The sequence below is a fragment of the Delphinus delphis genome, chromosome X (genome assembly GCF_949987515.2).
Source record: "Delphinus delphis chromosome X, mDelDel1.2, whole genome shotgun sequence".
In the NCBI taxonomy this organism is placed as follows: Eukaryota; Metazoa; Chordata; class Mammalia; order Artiodactyla; family Delphinidae; genus Delphinus; species Delphinus delphis.
The window spans coordinates 45,262,305-45,281,039 of NC_082704.1; the positions used below are offsets into that span (position 1 = coordinate 45,262,305).

Genomic DNA, 18,735 nt, shown 5'->3' on the forward strand with positions numbered 1-18,735 from the left:
CCCGAGATGTTTAAAGGACACTGAGTTTTGGCTCAAATTTACGCATAAGTCAATGCCAAACGACAAATTTTAAGCTTCACAAGTTCAGACATTGATCAGGGAATTGGAGCTTCAAAGCCATAAAGCTGAAAGCTTTTGGACCAAGGAATATTCAACAAAAGCTGTATAAAAATGCATCAATGAAATCTGGTCACCTCAAGTAAAAATCATCAAGGCACAACAAGGATTTGATGAATGAAGAATTCTAATTTCATCAATTCTTTGGACTTCCCTGGAAAATGAGAATGCAATCACTGTCAAAAGTTGATAACTACATTTTCCAAATGGACTTTCAGTCCATTTGAAAAGGCATAAAGTAATACCTTACATTGATATAGAACTTAACAGTTTACAAATTGTTCCTACATATATTACCATATTTCCTTCTCACTTCAAGGCTCTGAGGTAGGGCAAATATGATTTAACCTCATTTTATACAAGGAGGCGTTGGGGGTAAGAGGTTTGTCTGAGGTAACAGAGTATTATGGACTGTATGCTTGTGTCCCCCCATAAATTCATATGTTGAAGCCTAATCCCCAATGGGATGGTTTTTGGAGGTGGAGCCTTTGGGAGGTAACTAGGTAATAAGGGTAGAGCCCTCATGAAAGGGATTAATGTCCTTATAAGAAGAAACATGAGAGAGATGATCTCTCTCTTTGTCTCTCTGTCTCTGTTTCTCTCTCTGTCTCTCTTTGTCAGTCATGTGAGAACATGGTGAGAAGGCTGGCTGTCTACAAACCAGGAAGTGAGCCCTTACCAGACACGGGATCTTGGGCACCTTGATCTTGGACTTCCCAGCCCCCAGAATTGTGAGAAATAAATGTTTGTTGTTTAAGCTACCAAGTCTATGTTATTTATTTATTCATTCATTTTTATAGCAGCCTGAACTAAGATACAGAGCTAGGAAGCACTGGCATTAGATATGAAAAAAAATCCAGTGATCTTTTCTCCATTCCATGCTATGAAGATAAAGACTCTCCCTGTTTAGACATGATAATATTTGACTATCTTTGGGTGTGAGATGGGTGGTGCTGCTGGTGTCTACAGTATCACATTGACATCCTAGGCGTTTTTTTCCCCCCTCACTCAATAAATTCAGTACCTTAATGCTCTTTAATTATACATTCATAATGAATAAGATGTATAACCAGTTGCCTACATACAGTTAATATTAATAAGGATATTCTACTGTGAGAGTAAGCATGTACCATTATTGTAGTCTAAGATAGTTTTGTTTCCCTATTGGGTAACATGAACTGATGGGTATGACTAATCTTATTAACTCTTTGAGACATGAAAAAGGTACAGTAATATAACCTAAATGGGAAAAGAATTTGAAAAAGAACAGATACATGTATAACTAAATCACTTTGTTGTACACCTGAAACTAACACAGCATTGTTAATCAACTATGCTCCAATATAAAATAAAAATTAAAAAAAAAGAAAAAGAATAAAAAAAGAAACTTGGTCAGATAAAGGAACTCTTTAAAAATAAAAGAGACGTTTATTCTTTCATTTAGGACATAATGTGAATCCAATGTCATTTATTTAAAAACATGTTAATTTGGTTAAGAAAAATGCCTTCTACACTGAACAGAATCCATGAATGAGTATAACTGGAGAGAATTAAAATCAGTGATTGTGGCAGAATACTGATTTAGAACACAGCTACTGGATCAACTGGGATCAAGGGGCCACACAGTCCCTTAGACCCATAGGAGTCCTCTGAAGCCTGCTGCTCTTTCCCACATAATAAACTTGAGTGATTATAAAGGGAAGGCACTGGTTACTGGAGGATCCTATAGCTTAAAGGAGAAGCAGTCCTGACTCTTTCAGGATGATTTATGTGCTTTTTTGTTTCTTTGGTTGGTTCATTAATTTTAATCTATAGCAAAAGAATCATTTTGTTTGTGGATAAATATCATATCAAGCAACATGAGGTCAGCCATACCACAACGAATGAGCTTAAATACTAATTTAATATAATAAACTAGATCTGAAGCAGACATATGGTTGAAAATTGTCACCTTTGTTATTTTTCCCAAATGTTTTAGTAAATTGCCAAAATCCCATGAAAAGTAAATGAATAATAAATTCATGATCTGAACGTAGATCTTCTGGAACCTAATCTAGACCTCTAAGTAAGTAGAACTTGCAAAACACTGTTACAACTGCTTTGTTAAAACATTTATGGTATAGATTTTTTTTTTTTTTTTTGCAGTACGCAGGCCTCTCACTGTTGTGGCCTCTCCCGTTGCGGAGCACAGGCTCTGGACGCTCAGGCTCAGCGGCCATGGCTCACGGGCCCAGCCGCTCCACGGCATGTGGGATCCTCCCAGACAGGGGCACGAACCCGTGTCCCCTGAATCGGCAGGCGGACTCTCAAGCACTGCGCCACCAAGGAAGCCCATATGGTATAGATTTTGATGATGAACAATATTTAACACTTGCAAAGAATAACAAAATTAATATAAAAAGTAAAGTTTTAAAATAGTTGAGTAGGTTATTTGACCTAACCAAGTCTCAGTTGCCCTCCTACTAAAATGGGGTGGAAAGAAACAGAGTTATGTGTGTTACAGCATCTGTTACGATAGCTGGCACAGAGCAGATCACCAATAAAGCTATATTCCCCTCCCTGCCTTTTCCTGTTCTCTCTTCCTTGATCTTTGTATTTCATTCTCATTTCCCCTTTCTTCCTTTTCTTTTGTTTCCTTTGCCAACCTTTATGTTTCTTGCTCTCCTTTTCATGAATTATTGTTTACTTTCAAAGACAATGTGTAGTTTAATACTGTAGAAAAAAAAGGTACTGTACGGGTTAATATAATATTGAAGTAGAACCTTATATTTACTTCAAAGGCAAAATGAACAACTCATAGGAAAGAATCTATTTCTAAATCATAAAAGATAAACAATATCAACAATATGGACTATATGTTGGTATTATAATCACCAGCTACCATGTTAAGTGTTTTATAGTAATTATCATATTTGCTCCTCAGAACAACCTTATTAGGTAATAAGCATTGTTATGAACATATGATGGGTGAGGAAACTGGGTTTTAGAGAGCCCAGGGAATTTACCAAGGTTCACACAGCTAGTAATGGTGAAAAATGGATCAGAATCCAGTTTATCTGATTAAACACTGCTCTTTAACCATTATGTCTCTAGTGTTCAAACTTCAGTAGTACACACAAGAATGATCTGGGGCACTTGTTAAAATGTGATTCCTGGGCACCATATACTGGGATTCAGTAGATCTGGGGTGGGGTCCGAGAATCTAAATTTTAATAAGCTCCCCAGGTAACTCTCATGCTGACTTTTTTTTTTTTTTTACAGACTTTGAGAAATACCACCATCCATTATACTGACATAGCTAACATTGCTTTCTCCGTATTAATTTCATATGAGTCTTTTTAAAACAAGTCATATATTTGAGATTGTTTTCCCTTTTCTAAAACTTACGATGCTCACTGTCTCACTGTAACTGAGAAACTTACCAGGAGAACAGAAATTGTGATGTGATGTGAAGTGAGTGTATTGATATTTGCATAATGACTGCATATGTATGAAACAGTGTTAGTCTGATTCAATGAGGCCAGACAACAACAAGCTTTCTCTGTAGGTTTAAGTAAAGGCAGGTAGATAGGGAATTCAGAGAAGAGGGAAAGGAGAAAGGAAGGTAGAAGGAAAGAGAGGGCAGAAAAGAGAGAACGGGAACACAGTAAAGGAGTGAGCTACTTTTGAACATAAATAACTACATTTCTCTCAAAAGACAAACAGGTTCTGATTAAAATTTGTGTTTTGACAGCTGTGTCTTTTATTTGGTTTTGTTTAGGTCCTCAAATTGATGACAGGGCACACAATCCAATTGGCAGTTGTGATTAAGAGGTCAGGCAGTGAATTCAGTACTTTAAAAAAAATCTGGCTCTCTTTCTAGTCTCCCCTTCAACTGGCACTTTAGTCTCCTAACTTATTCATATCAGCAGGAAGCAGTGGCCGAATACCACCCTCCACACACAAATCTAAGGACAGGCTTCATTATTGCCTTTTGCTTCATGGAAATAAATTCAGTGACGTTTAGATAATCCAGGCACATATATAGCTTTTCAGTCTCAATTATTGTTTTCTTTTTCTCCTTCTGAACTATTAATCTAGTATGAAAAGCTTAAAAAATTAAAAGGCTTTTTAGAAAAGGAATCACTTTTGTCCCCATACAAAAGAACAGCAAAAAAGGCACTCCCAAGGACAGAGTCTGTTAAAAATCAGATTATTTCCACCACGCTCCCCTATTATTCACCTGTCAGTAAAATATTTCCCCTCATTGTCTTGGTTTGAATGCCTATTTTTATCTGACTGGAGCTATATGGTCATTTTTTGTATTTATTACTAAGTTCTTTAGGTTTCCTTCCCATTCTACTCTCCCCACCCCAAAGCATGTTTTTCTGTTCTTAAAAACTGGGCCACATGCCTCTGAGGAGAAAGTAGTGCATTATTTCATTCCCACCTTTTCTTCTTTTTTGGCATCTCTGAGGCCTGCTATGCCCAGAAGTGCTTCCACTCAAGCTGGACCATCAAATCAATTATCACAGCAGTCTGCTTTCTAAATATGAATGGCAGTGAATGACAACAGGCCAGGCAAACTTTCAGCTTTGATTTGTCATTGGTAATGTAATTTTTTTTTTCCTTACCCCCTCCCCTCCTCCTTTTCCATCTCTCTTAATTTCTCCCAGTCAGTCTCTCCTTTTCCATCTCTCCCTCTCTCACAGATGTTTGAGAGGGTCCAGCCTTTCGGCCAAATTCTTCCCGCTGCTGTCTGCAGTTGCATTGTATCAAATCTTCAAATAAAAGCTTCACCTTTGTGAGTCAAAGTTACAAGAGAAAAATGGTACTGGGAGCCATTATTGCTATAAAATCTCTTCCTGCTAACCTCTAAGCCTGATTATGACTACACCTGAAGAAACAAGACAATGTTGCATCCTTATTCATTTGGGCTGTTTAAAATTCTTGCCGGCTCCAGTGTTTGAAGCTTCAATTGTTTTGTGCTTAATGTTGCTCATTTCATATCAAGTTTTTGGTTATGGGAAATACTTTAATTTTTAAAGTGTTATTATGTCCTAGCTGTTTAAAAAGATTGAGGATGCCATAAAGAGAGAGACTGGTTTAAGCAAACTGTAACTAGCTTTCCTAATGCTCTATGTGATCATGAATCCATCACTTTGGTGGGGATGCCTGCAATTTCTAGTAGACTACAGTGCTTTAGTTTCTTTTCTGAAACTAGAAGCAATTCCTTTCATTGGCCAATGATGCCATACTTTTACCAATTACATTATAAATACTGCTTTTAAAAATGACTTCAGAGCAATAACGTAACTTGAAAATAACAGGCAAGAGAATTAATTATGCCAACCACTATTAACCAGAAATTCTGTACCAGGGTCTTAGAAGACAGATTGTCTTGATTTAGTCAAATAATGATGAGTTGTGTAAGGCTATGCCTCGAATCAGTTAATTGCTGAATTAAGTTGTTGATTCTGTCAGAATTAGCCCACCATAATTGAAAAATACTTATCGCAACCTATTTTATGACATGCATATACTGCTCTTTGTGTACTGCAGGTGTAGGATAGGGATACAAGAGTATGAATTATAATCCCTATCCTCTAGAACATCTAATTGAAGAGATAAGTCACACAGATATTTAAAAAAAAAAACTATAACAAAGGATACTACTTGCTAATGCCAAGTGACTTACATAGAAAGCATAAATTATGTAATTGTGGGAAGCAGATTATTTCAAAATAGGGTGGTTGATGATGCCTTCAGATGAGATCTGAGCTATACAGAGTGGAAGCATGGATGAGGTTTTCATAGGTAGAGAGTAGGAAAGAGGTTATTCCACATGGGCAAGTAAACAGCTTAAATTGATTTATTCATTGTTCATTCTTTGAAAAAGTATTTCTGAGCTCAAAGATCCTTAGTATCTAAGTGTATAAATGGTTAACTAAAAATGGACACAGAAAACCTGCATAAAGTAGAAAAAGGTATATCAATAAATGGATGAGAACACTACGGCACAGTCTTTCTGCTTCTTACCCTTAGGCTTGTGGGTATGAAATCCTGGGTCAAAGGTGGCTTTCAAGGGACCAGTAATAGCTATAACAAATAGGATTCTAGTTCAGGCTGATTAGAGCTTTTAGATGATTGATAGTTCCTGATCTTTTAAGGAATTCTGAGTTGCCCCCAAAGATATCTTAATGGTCAATTTCCATCTAGATTTATAATGACGTCCTAGGCTGAGGGTGGATGTCCTACAGTGGTCTGGAGCTGTATCCCTTGGGGACTCTTCCTAGACTAGTGTCCAAACCTTCTATATTAGTTTCCTAGGGCTGTTGCAATGAATTACCACAAACCGAGTGGCTTAAAACAACAGAAATATATTCTCTCCTGGCTCTGGAGGGTAGAGTATGAAATAAGGTGCTGGCAAGGTTGGTTCTTACTGGGGGCTCTGAAGGAGAATCTATTCCAGAGCTCTCTCCTAGCTTCTGCTGGGTGCCATCAAACCTTGGCATCCCTTAGCTTGTAGCTGCATCCTTCCAATCTCTGCTTCCATCATCACATGGCATTCTCCCCGTGGGTCTCTGTGTCCATACATGGCCTTCTTATGAGGACAACAGTCATTGGATTTAGGCTCACACTAATTCAGTACAACCTCATCTTAACTTTATTACATCTACAATGATGCTATTTTCAAATAAGATCATGTTTACAGGTACCGGGGAGGTTAGGTCATCAACATATCTTTTTGGGGGGATGCAATTCAATCAACAACCCTTTCGGAGCCAGTTATTAAAGTATTATTCCTCTAAATAGGATTACATGCTCCCATCCCAATGATTTATTTACCACAATTTTTTTTCTTTTGAAACATGCAAGTTCGTATGACATCTACACCTAATAAATAACCTGACTTTCAAATAAAATGGAATGTCTAATTTCTAAACTAGTTTAGTACTTATTAGAGCTGTCTTTAAAATCTATCCTATACTTCACATAGTGGGAGCAAGGTAGTGAACTCAAAGCTACATTAGGCCCTGTGGGGAGATAAAAAATGATAAAAAAAAAATTGGCTCCTACTCTCATATAGTTTACAGCCTTGAGGTTTCACTGCACAGAATGTTCGCAAGGTAAGGGATCATAAAGATCATCTATTCTACACCACTAATTTTAAAGATGAGGCCTTTGAGGCCCAGAGAGGTTAACTTGCCCAGGGCTCACAAAGTTAATTGGGGAAATAGAACATGCAAAAGCAACAAATGAAGGGCACAATTTTAAAGAAACCCCACAACGGCTAGTATTCGGCTTTCATATACGAGGTATACACTGAATGTTGATGATGTGCCATAGAAAGATTTGATCGAAGTTTAGCAGTTGCATGCAATTCTGAAGCAGATGCCAAGGCTCCTCCTCCTCTCCTTTGTGCCAATCTCTGAAGCCTCCCAGAAAGCAAAATGACTCCCTGACCTTTCTTTTCCTGGGGCACAGGTGTAGGTCAAGTTTCAGTCGTCTGGGGAAACAACACCTTTACAGTAGAAAGGTAAGACAGGCTTTCATGACCTTGTTATTCTGCCTGGTGTAATTCTCTGATGACCACAAACGAATCAGGGAGAAGTAGCCCCCAAGGAGGGCAGAGGCTGGGAGGAAGGACTTAGGAATTATAGATCTGTCGCAGATAAGAGAACTGTCATACGGGGTTCACTCTTTCCTGTTTCCAAAAGGAAATACACAGTATTATTAACTGATTCTAAAGGAAAAAACAAAAGGTGCATTGCCTACTTCAGATACAACTAACTGCTGGAATGCTTGCAAGGCACTGTCAGTCACAGCTCTTCTTTTCCTTTCTCCTTTTACAGAAAAAAGTTTGATATTTAAAAAGTGACTACAAAGAACGGAATTAAAAATAACCAATCACTAGCGTTAAAGAACAGTGAGGTCCCACGGCATTCTTATCACAACCTAACTGAAGATTTAACAAACCAAGAAAAAAACTGGAAAAAAATAAGAAAAAATTATAGGAAGGAAGCAAGAATTTGCTTATCTTGTTATTTTTTAACCAGCATTAAATCATCATCAAACGAGCCTAGTTTCTCTGAATTAATGGAACTAGCATTTCATCTGACTTGCCTAATATAGGCACAAGCTTGTCTCTTGCCCATAAAATGTACAGGACTAAAATTAAAGTAGAAAAGCACCACTTTCCAAGCTTACTATTTTGGGATGTATTGAAAAATTAACTATGTTTCCACTAATTTATTCAATATTTCATTCAAAATATCCTTTACATAATTACATTTCTTAGAGCTAACTCTAAGAACTGCAACTTCAAATTAGGTGATTTCCAGTACACCTATATGCCTAGATGGGAATTAACACAAATTTTACCATCATCAACTTGAAAACAGAGCTGCAGAGAAACCAAATAATGTGTTATAGATTAACATAAATGAATTTACATACTCAGAGATTCGGAGACATAGTAGAATGCCACATTTTCTTTGGGATTTTGAAAAAAGAATAAAATTTGACAATTACCACCTCCATGAGTATATAACTGTGGAATAGAATTTTTGACTTTACTAGCAACAAGCCTCACGAATTGAATGCTGTAAGTGTATGCACGTCATGATTCTTTGGGGATAGTTACACACTCGTAACAATACCAAAAGATGAATTCTCATGAAATGTTTTCTCCTGATAAGAAAGTTACGATGCACGCTAACTTTGGAAAACTCCACAAATGATTGACTAACTAGAAGAGTCACTCTTCCACTTATCAGTGACTTATGCCTGGAGAGCTGAGTTTTTGGTCATTTATGATGTAGCTGAGATGAGAAGCTTTTTAGTATTTTTTTCATTAGAAACCTCATGAAGATCTGTAATTGGAAAAAGTACCGATTACCTTGGCATTAAATCTAAATTCTATAATAGCCCCTACACTTTACTTCAGTGGTCAAACACACACACCAAAATCAATGCGAGATTTCAAAAAGACATTGATAGGAAAATATAATTTCACATGACAGTTGAAATCGAAATGTACTTCAATTTGTAATTATTTAATTCACCTTCTGAACACTATAGAAATGATTCACTTGCATAAATTTTTCTTTCTAACACAATGGATTAACCTAAAAAGGATATATATATATATATATATATATATATATATGTTTTAACATCTTTATTGGATAATAATTGCTGTACAATGGTGTGTTAGTCTCTGCTGTATAACAAAGTGAATCAGCTATTCGTATACATATATCCCCATATCCTCTGCCTCTTGCGTCTCCCTCGCACCCTCCCTATCCCACCCATCTAGGTGGCCACAAAGCACTGAGCTGATCTCCCTGTGCTATGCGGCTGCTTCCAACTGGGTATCTATTTTACATTTGGCAGTGTATATATGTCCATGCCACTCTCTCACTTTGTCACAGCTTACCCTTCCCCCTCCCCGTGTCCTCAAGTCCATTCTCTACGTCTGCGTCTTTATTCCTGTCCTGCCCCCAGGTTCTTCAGAACCATTTTTTTTTAGATTCCATATATATGTGTTAGCATACGGTATTTGTTTTCCTCTTTCTGACTTACTTCACTCTGTATGAAAGACTCTAGGTCCATCCACCTCACTACAAATAACTCAATTTCATTTCTATTTATGGCTGAGTAATATTCCTTTGTATATATGTGCCACATCTTCTTTATCCATTCATCTGTCAATGGATACTTAGGCTGCTTCCATGTCCTGGCTATTGTAAATAGAGCTGCAATGAACATTGTGGTACATGACTCTTTTCGAATTATGGTTTTTTTTTTTTAAGGGTATATGCCCAGTAGTGGGATTGCTGGGTCATATGTTAGTTCTATTTTTAGTTTCTTATAAAGTACTACTCATTCAATCAAAATAAATTAATTCTACAGCCCAGGTTTTTTTGAAGTCATATCTCATAGTACAAGTTCTGTACAAAAGCACCTTTTAAGCCCTTAAATATTGGTTGAATTTCAGAATTTCAGTCCTCAGACCCACGAGACATACAATTTAATTAAGATTAGGCAAGATGCAGGCATCGGCTGTACACAATGGTGACAGAGAGGAACTTTAGCTTAGAGTGTTTACGTGCTCACTATTACATTTCTGTCACAAGCCCAAGCTGAACTTTGCCAGTTTACGCAAATCTTTAGCTCAGGGGAGTGGCTGATGTGTAAATTTACACTTCCACAACACTAATGTGTTAAACCACTACTCCTCTTGACTCCGTGTGAGAAGTACAGCTATAGTTTTTAACCAAATCAAAACACCATAGTAAATTCTGGGTATTTATATATTTCATGACTTAACCCAAAATTCGAACATGACTTTCTCCATCTTTATGTTAATGTGTTGTGACTTATCTCCAGGTAGAATGAAATCAATGAGAAAATATGAACACTTCACTTAGAATGAAAGACTTAGGAACTTCCCTGGTGGCGCAATGGTTAGAATCCGCCTGCCAATGCAGGGGACACGGGTTCGAGTCCTGGTCCGGGAAGATCCCACAGGCCATGGAGCAACTAAGCCCGTGCGCCTCAACTAATGAGCCTGCGCTCTAGAGCCTGCGAGCCACAACTACTGAAGCCCGTGCGCCTAGAGTCCATGCTCCACAACAAGAGTAGCCACCGCAATGAGAAGCGTGCGCACCGCAGTGAGAAGTAGCCCCCTCTCGCAGCAACTAGAGAAAGCCCGCGCAGCAACGAAGACCCAACGCGGCCAAAAATAAATAAATAAAAATTAAAAGAAAAAGAAAGAAAGACTTAGATGACAGGGAATTTCTTAAGTATTTATGTACTGGGTTCTAACAACACAAAGTAAAGCTGAAATTGAGCTGAATCTTACATGGAATATGGTGCACGTAGGTGGATTTCTAATGTCTTCCTGATGACTCATGTACAGTGCTTTATTGTTTTAAATGGGTCATGTTGTTCACTCTGGAATACTAATGGTATTTTGTGATCAATTCAGGAAGCCCTACAACCTTTCCCTAAATTACTGGGAGATGCAGCTTGACAACTGTATTTACTTAGCTAGCACAATAATTAGAATCTAAAACTTTCATTTCAAGATGGCATATCACCTACCTATATAGCTCTGTCAATAAGCCATTTTCTTGGCAAAGAACTGATTGATGGTTCATTCTTAACGTGCTTGGAGAAACACATTAATAAGATAACCCATGCCTTTTTTCACTCTTTAATATCTACAGATAATCTCTATTTTAGATGACTCTAAGTAGCTAAACACGAATAAAAAAGAACACCTTTCTGGCTCATTAAGGCAAGTGCTCAAGCTGTCATTAGCATCACCTCTCTGCAAATGCAGTGTGGGATATGCAGTAGGCCTTGTCTGCTGCAGAAACTAATGGCACAAAGCTACCTTTTGACAGCAAGACTAAATTTACATACTTTACATATTCAGTGAGTAAAGAATAATTTACATTAATCAAATAGGCTATGTTTGGGGGATTCCCCCTCCCCCATTTGAAATATACCTACGCACATCGCAGGCCTAGTCACCCACGACTGCATACTAAACGAATTAATTGTGCCAAAGCCAAAGGGGGCCTTTTCTCCTTATTTAATCCTACTCATTTTCTAGAGCGCAATTGTAAACTATGCCTCCAAAGCAAGTCAGGCCTGAAAAGATGAGATGCTCTGGTTTTCATCCTCAGACCTGCTAGGCTGACTACCTGTCAGATAAGGTTGAAGGCAGGATTATGCCTTGAAATGCTGACAAACCATAGATTTTTATCACTAAATCAAACCTGCTGGGTTTAAACTCTGTGAACTTTAATGATTTCATATTTAATTAAAAGAACGAGATTAAACCCAAAGTGGAGGGGTGAGGGTTCTGGCAAAAGAGAATCAGGGAGTTGTTGGGGATAAGACTTCATTTTCACAAATCAAATTTCTCATTTGTAGTAAAGCAAGGTTTCCACATAGAGGAGATTCCAGGAATCACTGGGCTGCACAATACTGGAGGTTATTTAGTCTATCCCAGAATGATAATCATCTACCCTGTTCTTAAAAATCTCCACAGGAAGAGGTTCTGCATGTGTTGAGAAGGTTTCCAGCTGCTAAGGGCACAATGTCAGTTTACTGGAGAGGGAGAAAATAAAAATTGTACTTCAGCAAGTAAAAGGCAAGAATGATCTGTGCTCCAAAGGTTGCTTTTATTGTTTAATGTAAGGTAAGACAACATAATTACCAATCCTTTCAGAGTATCTTGTTTCATAATGGAAGAGTCATAAGATATTGAATTATTTAACCAGTAAGTACTCACTGACGGTCTACTCCAGCACTTGGCACACTTTCTCTGTAAAGGGCCAGGTAGGAAGTACTTTAGGCTTTGTGGGCCATAGGGTCTCTGTCACAACTGTTCATCTCTACTGTTGTAGCCCCAAAGTGGCCATAGCCAATAGATGAATGAATGAACATGGCTATAGCTCAGAAAACTTTATTCTTCTTCTTGTTATTGTTTTCAACCATTTACAAATGTAAAACTCATTCTTATATTTGGGGCCAGATTTGCCCTGTAGGCCAAAGTCTGTCAACTCCTGGTCTAGTCTATATTTAAATTATTATGTAGGGGAGAGAAAATAGTGTCAAACATGGCCACTTTTCATAATGGTTGGAGAAACAAGGATAAAAATATTAAAAGACTGGCTAATAATACAGTAAAGGGCTAAAGCATGTAGGACAGCCCATGTGGGCTAAAAGAACAGGGGTGAGGGGGACATGACTCTGTGACAGTAGAACAGTCAGAACGGGACTCATGTATCGACTAATTGTACCAGAAAGAACGAGCTGGATTAATATAGATGGAGAAGAGAAGAAAAGATAACTCCAGGTGAGGGAAATAAAATGAACCAAGATAGAGGAACATGAATTAGCAGGATTCATTTATGGAGAAGTAGAAGAAAGGCCTAATGAAGTAGTATCAATTGGAGAAATTCATTTGCTCATTCAATAGATAATTTTTGATCACTTCTGTGCCAAGCATTTTGCTAATACTAGAGATACTGTGACAATTTTAAAACTTATGCCAATCCTCAGCATCTCATTCATTTACATTTAAGGTAGAGATCTGTGATTTAAACCATAAAGGGACTCCAAATGCAAAATAAAAATCTCTTTGTGACCCATCCAAGGCCTGATCAGTTAAGTGTTCACACTTAACATCCTCTCCTAGAGAAATGGCAAAATCATGGAAACTTCCTATGAGTAATTTCCAGGGACCCTTTGAAGATTATAATTTTCAAAGGGATTATTATTTTATTGGCTTAATTCACTGGAACTGGACATAGTGTCATTAGCCCTAACAATGGAAGCCTTTTCAGCAGTGAAGTAAATTACTATGGAAAAGCCTGAAGTGTTTTTCACCAGAGATCTTTAAGAAAAGGATTTATATCTACCTGCATGAGATGACTCAGGGTCACTAATGCCTAGAGCACAGCATGAATTTTCAACTCTATGATTTGAAAACTCTTATAAGTATTCCAGTGACTATTTCCACAAATTAATCACTCAATTCTTTAAAAATGTAGTGGTGTTACTAGTCTTATTTGAGGCCAGAACTAAAAATTCAGCTACAAGTGTTCCTAGGAGTATGACGGAAGAAAATCTGAGTGATCTCATAAACCTTTTGCATGAGCCCTCAAGTGAAAGGCAACGTTGCAAGGAAATAGCAGAGCGTGTGGTTTGGAATTAGACAAACTAGACAAACTAGACAAATTACAACTGGTGTTCAGATTCGGATTCAACTGCTCACTAGCTGTGACCTTGGCCAAGTTACTTCTCTAATCCTCTATTCCTTCTCCTGTAAACTTGAGAAAATAAAAGCTAACATTCCAGAATGTTGTGAAGATGTAGTGAGATGGTTACTAATACAGTGCCTTTGCAGAAAGAAAAGGGAACTGGGTAGAATGAACAGCTTGTTTTGCCATTTGATTATCTTGAAACGTCACGTTGTACAATCATCCCATCTTGTTTAAAACAGCTCTTAGGCCAGTAGCCGATCTTGGATTAGCTCTTGTTGTGCAAGGATGATTCACCATTGTAGAAAAGAAGAAATAAACAAAAAGTCTTTGAAATATGCAAAAAAAAAAAAAAGATAAGTGTTATACTGTTCCTGGAACACTGAATAAGACAAAATGATGAACAGTACATTTATAATACTGGCTCAGGATAAAATTGAGATTATAGATTAGACACAAATCACATTTTTATTTCATTGGTTATTATGCAGTTCATGATGAATGTGTTACACAATAAAGGAACAAACTGGTTATTGCCAGCATTCCATCCCAAGCTGCATTCTTGCTTCTTTCTTTGGAAAGTAGTAAGTTAATGAATAGATGCTATTTTCTATGATACGGATGTCCTTCACTATTAGAATCTATTGAATTCAGCAATGAATGCATATTCATGAATGTGCACTCTTCTCAAAACAGGGATTTAGACAGTCTACTCCATTAAACATAAGTTTATTTTTCTTCCAGGTGTCAGCCAGGGAATCAACATTTTGGTCAGTGGCCTTTACTTGATGTTTGTCCTAATGGATGCCACCTGGAAATAAAATCAACTTATGTTTAGTGGAATAGATTTTCTAACTCTCCGTTCTGAGAAGGCCATTGTTTCAGGAAGAAGTAATTAATTCTAAATATAAGAATTAAAACATAGATTCATAAACATAACTAGCTTAATTTGGTGTTGATTAAAACAAGAGTTAAACAAAAACTATATAATTTGCATTTTATTATTTATTCACATTATATTGATGATGCTAATAATTAGAGCCTGCATGCCATCATCCACTTGTCATTTTCTTAGGTGAACTGTTTATTTTGCTAATCCTACTGGGGTTTCTTGCATATTTGATGAGGCCAACTGTGTCACCCATCAGTCTGTTTGAGTTACAGCAGGTATACACAACAGATTACCTTTGTGTTGATCTAGCGATCAAAACTCCCGATCACCTAAATGGTTAATAAAAATTTTAGCTAATGTGTTAGTGTTAAATAAAATATGTACATAAAACCTAACAAACTGCATATTCAAACTGCATATTCTTGGTTTCCTTTACAAGTAATGATTCAGTTTTAAAAAGCCCTTTGAAGTATTCTATTCATACTCAAGCAATAGATATACCAAAGTCAAACTTAAATAATATAGGCTTGCTAAATAGAAAACAATACACCTTGACGATAGGGATGAAACACAAGAAATAATTTTGCTAAATTTTGTTAGACCAAAAGGAATGGGGAATGGGGTGGTAAAGACCATATATATATATGCTAGATTCACACAATAGTTTCTGTTTTGGGTGTTCAGTTAAGACCAACCAACATCTGAGCACCTTCTGTGTTTCCATTGCTGTGGTAAGATACTGGGGCTAACGGATATGGCATAAGTTCCTATCTCCTTACAGTCTTGTGTACTTTGAGAACCATTCTACTCTATTCACTCTAGGTGACGATGATGATTACAAAGAGGACAGTGGCAGCCATGCTCATAAGCGACCGTGGCCAGAGGCTGACATTTGGAACAGTATAATGGCCTAAGAAAAGAAAGTCTACTCCCTGGTGTGGATAATGTGACGGCCGTAGGGATACAATGTGGAAAAATCCTAAGTGGGAAATTTTTGCTTCTATTTATTGTTTTTAAAAAAGTATTCTCCTGCCAGCTTGATCTGACTGACAGCTCTTACAGACTGACCTAATGAACCTTCAGCCTGGGAGCCTTTGCATATTCCCTGATAAGCAGTGAACTCAGGTTTTACTGTAGGCATCATCTCCTAAGCCCCACTGATCTGACTAAAGTGGCACGGCCTCCAAATACCACCACAAATAGTTAGTGAAGGCCAATCCCAGCAGAAGTGTTGTCAAACTGATTTTTCAGCTTTTCTAGTCCCTCTGCAAATCAGCTCAGATCACATTGTTCCAGGTTTAGATGAAACATCTAATTGTATATCCGCATAGAAAATACATGGTCTCTGCTAGAATTTTCCAAAGGGGTAAATTATGGTATATGAAAACACCAGAGAGACACAAGGATATATGCAACTTATCTGCTTATTCCCCTGTAGACTGTGAAATATATTTTAAAGTTTAAAAAACTCTACCATTTATCTTATAGTTATTTTATTTTTCTGTTTCTTCCGTAGCTATTAGAGCCAGCTTATAAATGTACAACAGGGAAGATGAGGCATAAGGCCAGGACAGGAATGAGTCAGGACTGCGATTAACACCAAAAATGTGTCCTGTACAAAGGGAGTCCCTGGGTCACCTTTAGAAGGAGTCTTCTACACTGCGTATCTTAGGTATTAAAGTCTAATTCCACCAGTAAAGTGTGCAAACCAGTATACTACTCTATTAGACAGAAGGAAGACAGTGCATTGGTTTCAGATCTTTGTGCAACAACAACAAAAAGGAATTAGTCCAACTATTAGTAGTTTCCTAGAAATAACGAGTGACTTACCTTGGAATTAAATGAGGATCACGGGACTTTAGGGTATGGAAGCTGTGATTAACATTTCAAACTTCAGAAACCACTTTTATGTTGGACTTTTCCTATGAGTTATTCTTAAATTAAGTAAATTGATTGCTCTAAATCTTAGATAAAGGGTGTGTTCATTGGGATTGTATTTAGATAGAATTCTAATTGTAGCTTTAAAATGGTCATTCATTCCTCTTAGAAATTAGAATGACTAATCTAGACACTCATTTAAAAAAGAGGAAAAGGAAGACATTTTAATCTATAAGAAAAGAGAAAAAATATGTACAACACTTTTCTCAAATCACTTTTCACATACAGCATATCTAACCCAATGATTTTGAATTTGTCTGCAGAAAGACATACAAACATATCTACACACATACACACGTGCACACACACATTTAAGCTACACAGCTGTCATGAAAAGACAGTGTCTAAGCACCAAAATGAAACCAGGTCCATCTATTTTGCTGAATTTCAACTACCCCATCTGGAGCTTCTGCCTGTATTTGTAGCACTGATTGTGTTTAACTATGGCAAAACAACAACAAAAAACAACACCTACACACAAGAATTAGTTAAACTGTCTGGTTCAGGAGGAGATCCATGGCAAGGTTTACTCTTCCTTCTTCTCAAAGCTCTAAATTCATCTACTTAGTTTCTTGTGTGTACAAAGCACTTCAATCTATATTTTTCTATGTGGGCATAAGAAAAAGTATACTGATCATGGGTCAGAGTAGCTGACCAAATTATTTTAAGTCTCATAACTGGCTAACTACGGACTGAACTGGGCATTTGTATATACTTTCTTATAATTTTGATACTATAAGTCATGTGAATGATTTTTTAAATAACCTCCATGTGTTGGTAAATGAGATCTATCCTCATTAACGTAGTTGCTTTGGGAATTACAGAATCAAGTAATGATGGTGTGAAACATTTGTGAAGTGCCTCTTTGGGATATATTTAGAGCCAGCCTCACATTCTTCTGAATAGTCTCAGCAAATCTTTGATCTTTTGTAGTAGGTTTGAGTTTTGGAAAACAGATGAGTATTTCAGAGCCAAATAGAATAAATAAGCTGGGTAATTAAGCTGTGTAATACTAATGTTTTGTTAAAAGCTAGGTGCGACTATAAAGAAATGATACTGAATTTCTTCTTTAGCTCAAATCATGGCACTTTGAAGAACATTTATTGGGATAAATCAATTCTTGTTGGTTTGGTAATAAAAGCAATATATTCATTAAGATATAATAAATGCATAAATATATAGGTACATGTGCGTGTGCATGTGAGTGGCAGAATTCTAAAGTTAGACAGGATCATTTATCTTACAGATAAGGAAATGGAGGCCCAGCATTTTCTATTCTCCTAGTGAAGTAGCCAGCTTATAGTAAAGTGCTTATTAAATGGTAAAATATTATCTATGCAGCCAAAACAATGATCTATGGAGAAATACACAGTATGTTTGAAAACGGCATTAGTGCTAGGATGATGGGTATAGCAAACAGACCATTTGCTTGCCCTTCCTATACTTCTTGAAGAATCTGCTCTTCCAAACAGTCCCTGCAAGAGGCAGCCATCCTATGGACCCTGTGATCTTATCCCTCCCTGGTTGATTGTACATAGGTTGGACACCTGACTCAAGGGGAATAAATCCATAGGCTAGGCTGGGCCAGTTAGATTCTGTCACAAGAATCTGCACTCAAAGGGACCAATGTCACATAAAGGTAGGCACTTGAAGAAAGGGTCACGCTGTATCACAGCTGTGGCAGTCATCTTCAAACAAAGGAAACCAATGAAGAAAAAGAGGAGACAGAGATGAGTGAGACCATGGGAAGGCCAGAGAAAGCAACTTATATTTCTAACTTGCCAGTTTTGGTTCCAGCCCAAGGCACAACGTGGTCTAACTGTTGTTTCCTGTCCTTGGATGTCCAAAAGGTCACCTATCATATCCTTGGAGAAATCCCCCTTCACTCAAGCTAGCTTTACTAGATTTCTCTTCCTTTTAACTAAGCAAGCCCAGAGACAATGTGTTACTGGGCTACTATTCCCTCTTTTAGCTTTTTAATAAAAAAATTAGAAAAACAATTTTTAAACTGTTCAAGGAATG

At 37.3% G+C, this 18,735-nt stretch overlaps 1 protein-coding gene across 1 annotated transcript in view; it reads right to left on the reverse strand.

The window, feature by feature from the left end:
* The window catches only part of DIAPH2 (diaphanous related formin 2), an 890,580-nt gene that overhangs the window by 115,402 nt on the left and 756,443 nt on the right, over positions 1-18,735 (reverse strand). The window lies entirely within an intron of this gene.